At 35.9% G+C, this 6,021-nt stretch overlaps 1 protein-coding gene and 1 pseudogene across 3 annotated transcripts in view; one reads left to right on the forward strand and one right to left on the reverse strand.

Moving 5' to 3' along the window:
* LOC107663607 (uncharacterized) overlaps window positions 1–6,014 on the forward strand; it is a 7,089-nt pseudogene extending 1,075 nt beyond the window's left edge.
* LOC107663623 (gamma-aminobutyric acid receptor subunit rho-3-like) overlaps window positions 1–6,021 on the reverse strand; it is a 21,209-nt gene that overhangs the window by 9,664 nt on the left and 5,524 nt on the right. The gene's annotated exons all lie outside the window — the stretch shown is intronic.

The following is a 6,021-nucleotide window of genomic DNA, read 5'->3' on the forward strand; positions in this document are numbered from 1 at the left end:
AAAAAATCATAAACCAACCGTGGCCTCCATGTGTCCAGTAATCCCAGTGCATTGTTGGATTGACGGATTACGGCCTGATCAGCGGTAGAGACAAGCTACATCATCACAGATACTGTAGCTGTATTGAGTTTGACTGGTTAGCTAAACATATCACAAGAGGAACTTGACAACTTATCAAAGAGTAAAAAAAGAGAGAATCACTTCCTGTAAAAAAAAAAAAAAAAAAAAAAAAAAAAAAAAAAAAAAAAGTTTGTTTTTTTTATAATTAAACCATACAATATAAATGAATATCTATATATCTATATCTATATAATACATTTGTTGTAAAACATCAAGCATTGCAATAATAGGAGTAATTATTTAACAGATGTTTATAGGAATATTTTTTACCCTATTGGTGCCACCCCAACAAGTGAAAACAAATCATTAAAGGGGTCATATGATGCTTTTTTAAAGATCATTATTTTGTGTATTTGGTGTAAGTTAAGACAGCTGATCTCTCTCTCCCTCTCTCCCCCTCCCTCTCTCCCTCTCCATTTGAACAGTCAATAGCAAATACTTAAACTAGTAACAAAACATACTTACAGTCGCTGATCCAGAAGCGTTTGAGACTTTAGTCTTTGCAACTTTAGGGATCTTATCTATTCACGAACAGTTTGTAACACTCCAAAGAGAAAGGAAAACTTGAAATCGCATCATATAACCCCTTTAAATCATTAAACCATTAAATATTGATAATGTTTACTTGAAATGTACATTACAGTTTAAAAGTTTTGGGTCTGTATTTTTTTTAAGACATCAATAATGTATTTACAGTGCTGTTCTTTTGAACCTTCTATTCATCAAAGGATCCTAAAAGGCATGCATCATGGTTTCCAAAGAAATCTGAAGCAGCTCAGCAGTTTTCAACACTGATAATAAAAAGAAATGTTCCCCTTCAGGAACTCGAGCTGCATCGAAACGCTACGGGAACGCCTCCAGCGTGACCACGCTCTGAATCACATGTGTAATCAGTCCAATGGATGGGTGAGACATCACGGGTGGGGTGGCGTAGCGACCAGGAAGTATCAAAGCACGTGCGGTGAAACCGGCGTCAGCTTTCTGTCATTCAGCAAGCGCTCTGTGTGTGTCAGTCTTATTTGGTGTTGTCTGTCCATTATCACTCTTTATTTTACCAATATGAGTGTAGACAAACATACGGCGAGAGCCGGCAGCATCTCAGGGTGTGTGTTCTTCCCTGCCCGCGCTACATTTCGGGTGGGGATACACACAGTTTGTGTGTTGTCTGCTTGGGAGGGGCCTGGTGCTGGGAGCTCCTGGTCGCCGCATATGCTAGGGACAGATGCTTCTTTCACTGGTTGGGAGCGGTCATGAGTGGCCGCTCGGTCACAGGTTGGGAGCGGTCACAGGTGGCCTGTGGAGCGGCCACCATCTCACGTGGCGCATAAGTTAACTGGAGATGCTGGCCGTGTTTCTAGCTTTGAAACACTTCCTCCCAGGCCTAAGAGATCGCTAACTAACCCTTTAAGCAGGCCAACAGTGTAGTTCAGAATCTCTAGAACATTTTTCATATGATTTCCTGGTCTAAACTGAACAATTCATTGTCTCAGACACACCACAAGGTCATTAAATGGTTTGTTTTAAGTGTTAAACTAAAAACACTGCTGAGACCTATAGCAGATTTTTTCATCTGTGTTACTTACATTAACAGACATATTTGGTAAAAACATTTAAATGATTTGTTCTTAAAGGAGTCATCTGATGCCCATTTTCCACAAGTTGATATGATTTTTTAGGGTCTTAATGAAAAGTCTGTAACATAGTTTGGTTAAAATGTCTCAATGGTAGTGTAAAACAACAACCTTTTTACCTGTCAAAAACAGCTCTGTTTACAGCAAGCCATTTTGGTACATTTCCCTTTAAATGCTAATGAGCTCTGCTCACCAGCCGTTTTGTAGCATTTTTGTTTAAATGTTAATGAGCTCTGCTGACCTGCAGATCTGCTCCCTTCTCTTCCGAGCCGCTCTCTGAGGGACGGTTTACTTTAGCCACATTCATTGTGAAACCTGCTAATTAGCACATTATTAGGAAAGGCGATTTGCAAAGATTCATTAAAAAAAACTTTTACTCACTATGGGGCGCATACACACACTGCCAACACACATTTCAGTTCAAACAACTTGTAAAAGTGCATGTAGCATCCGATGACCCCTTTAAGAAAAGAATAAGTGCATAAATTCTGGCACCTTTTTTTAGTAAAATCAGACCAAGGAATCAAAACAAAAGTGTCTTGACAGACAAAACATTTGCCTGATTAATTGCCTGATGTTTATCAACACCTGGGAAACCAGCATTTCAGCTCTGTTTTTCTCGTATGAACTAAATAGTTTAAGGTCAAATTTGGAGATCTCAAGATGGACTCCAGAAACAAGAACAGATCGTGCCCTCCCATGAATGATAGTTAACTATACTAACCATAAAATAACTGATCGAAGATTAAACAAGACAAAGTATTTGTCACCTTGACGTCCTTATAAAATTGTTTTTGTTCACCTCAGGTGTGAGAGAAATCATTGTTTTACACTGATTAGTGTTTAAAACCTCACGTTTTCCACTTTACCACACCTCTAGACGTTCAGGTAACCTGCACGTTCTCAGAAGACTGTGTCCTACCCTGTGTCTTTGAAGCAGTTGGAGATGAGACCATATACTGGTTCAGACAAAATGTCCCAATCCATAATTCTAAACAGGGAAGCGGCCAGTTAGATCAGCTGGATCAAGGCTACAAAGGCAGGACCTCACTATTCACTGAAATGATTTCCTCTGATAATGCATCTCTTCATATCCAGAAGTTGGCCCACAGGACAGGGGGGGAAGTACAGGTGCCTTGTCACCAGCAGTCGAGAAACTACTGAGCACTTCATCATAGTCAAGGTGGAAGGTGAGCTGTCAAGTTTTGTTCAAGAGTTTAGCAACCATAAATGAAATTATTTTACTTCATATAGGGTCAGTAGTTACCATGTGATGTGTAAGACTAATAACTAATATCACGTAGTGAACTGTAACTATTTGCTAAAGGCCCTTTCCATTAATAGAGGACAAAACGGGGACTGAAACTCTTGAAAAATTAAGTAATTTTTTGCTTTTTCAACAAAAATGAGCCGTGAAAAGAGGAACTTAACCTCAAGTGGTCAAATTAAATATATGAAGTTTTTTTGTGTGTGATTTTCTGGCATTCTAGCAATGACCATTAAATAAACGTCACAATTAAACAACGTTAATAATAATAATAATAATAATAATAATAATAATAATAATAATAATAATAACAATAATAATAATAATAATAATAATAATAATAATAATAATAATAATAATAATAATAATAATAATAATAATAATAATAATAATAATAATAATAATAATAATAATAATAATAATAATAATAATAATAATAATAATAATAATAATAATAATAATAATAATAATAATAATAATAATAATAATAATAATAATAATAATAATAATAATAATAATAATAATAATAATAATAATAATAATAATAATAATAATAATAATAATAATAATAATAATAATAATAATAATAATAATAATAATAATAATAATAATAACAATAATAATAATAACAATAATAATAACAACAACAAAATGTACTTTCAATTCAATTACCACAGCAGCAGCAGATAAATAAAATAAATTGGAAATAAAATCATGGGTGATAATTTTAGAAAAAAAATCCAACGGTAAAATTGCTTACCACAAAGTACAGTTGCTTATAAACTCCCACAGAATCCCAGACAGGACAAAACAGGATGGATGGATATTAGTAGTAGTTTAATGCCAAAAGTAGGACAAAGCTTAATATTAAGTCTAACAAACATGAGGTTTGTGCTTCTAAAACTTTAAGAAAAAAAATGTGCCTAATTTTTATATGTGCCTAATTATTTATGCCACAACAACCACATGTGACTTGAAAATAACACCACAACCACCACAAACAACAAAAACAACAAATAACTGTGTCATTCCAGCCCCTATCCAGTCAGTGAGCCTGGAGACAACACATCTCAGTGGTTTTGAGGAAGTCATATGCTCCTGTGGAGATGTCTACCCTGCTCCCCGTGTAAACCTGTTCATAGAGCCGGCTGGTCTACCTGATTCCCTCCAACCCTTCACACTGCATAACAGCTGACAAACAAGGCCTGTACTCGGTGGAGAGCAAGCTCAAGAACAATCTGACCCACATCTGCCTCGTCCAATCATTCTACAGGTCCCAGACATGGAGGGCATCACTGCAGGAGAAAGTTTTGATCTCACCGAGCAAATTCATAGATGTCTGGACGCATTACATTGCATTTCAACATCATTATTACACGACATTGCATCACAAAATATTTCCATGACCAACCAAACAGTTACACGCAGTCGAAAGAATACCATGTACCACAATGTTCCTTTATCTTACTGACCTTTCAAATGGTGCCTAGATAGTATTTTAACCAATTTAACTAAACCGATATATTCAGCGTGGAAGGTCATGACTTCATCTCTTGCGTGGCCCCATCGAACCTGCAGAACTTCACACTGACATGGTCCTTCACCAAAGAACACAAGTCCTCAACCATCTACACCTATGACAGCCTCACACAGAGGAGCTCAAGTATTTGGAAGGACAAAGTGTGCCTGGTGACCCCCAGGGGTTAAGGTGGAGATGGCTCACTGCAGCTACACAACCCGCTGAGACTAGAGCACACTGGAACCTACACCTGCATCCTCTCTGCTCACCAGACCAAACATGAGGTCCATATGAGAGTTAACATCACACAGACCAAACATGAGGACCATAGAAGAGCTAACATCACACTAAAGCCTGGTGGTGAGAGCATGTTATACCCTGTAAACCACCACTTTGCGCAAACATTTCTAACTTGCTCAACATTTCTACATTTAAAAATGAAGTTAAATTCACAAACAGAATTTTCCTTTATGAAGCATATAGTTTGGCTCTGAAATCCAAAACAGTCTTTCTGCAATTTGTTACTATCTTACGTTTTGGCAAATTGGTGTCCAATTCATATCAGTTCCTTAACAACCGTAAATGGCCTAATAAAGAACCATAATATTTGGCAAAGGATTATTTAATGAAAATATTATTATTAATAATACATTTCATTATTTTTTATGAAGATATAACATTTTATGGTATGTCATTGTTGCGGTTTTATAAAAGGGCCATTTCTGTTATGCTGCAACTTTTAAGATGCTACTTTAAAAAAATAAAAAATAAATTAAAAAAAGTGTTATTTTATTAGAGTAGATCAGACTTTCATAAATATGCACTGGTTAAGCCGTAGGCAACTTGATTATTTTCACAATGACAAATAAAATGAACAAGCTGGAACTCAACCAGAAGGCAATAAAAAGTTTAATTTTGCCATTGCTCAGTGAATGATTGAGAGTTAGTTTATGTTAGAGTTTCAACTTAACTTTTACAATTTTGATTGTATCATTGAGACGTCTGTAATTTTATCAAGCATCACTTTTTTTAGAGTGAGACAAACCAAACAATACCACACAATCACAGAATGAATCAAGTGCATTTGTACTCATGTTTGTTCTGTTGTTTTCCCTCCAAAATGATGTCACTTCCTGAATGATGCTGTCAATAAGGAAGTGGCTTTTATTTGTTATGCTAAAATAAACTAGAAAGTGATCAAGGGATTTGAGATACTGAAGGCTTAGAAAAACCTGTAAAATAGCTGACAGTTAAAACTTAAAACATGTTAAGTTTGAAACATGAAAGTTTGGCAAAAATCTCTTGAACTTCGGTGGATGATTACTTCAGTTAACTAAACAGCAAGATGGGGATGTTGACATTCAACTTTCTTAAAGACATTGGTTTTATTTTTCAGCTAACAAACTTATTTCTCACATTTCAATGACCACAGACTGTTTCTGCAGAAAAACAAAAGGCTGAGAACTCCCCCCAGTGGTGGATTC

This window comes from Sinocyclocheilus anshuiensis, unplaced genomic scaffold (genome assembly GCF_001515605.1).
Source record: "Sinocyclocheilus anshuiensis isolate Anshui unplaced genomic scaffold, SAMN03320099.WGS_v1.1 scaffold928, whole genome shotgun sequence".
Taxonomy (NCBI): domain Eukaryota; kingdom Metazoa; phylum Chordata; class Actinopteri; order Cypriniformes; family Cyprinidae; genus Sinocyclocheilus; species Sinocyclocheilus anshuiensis.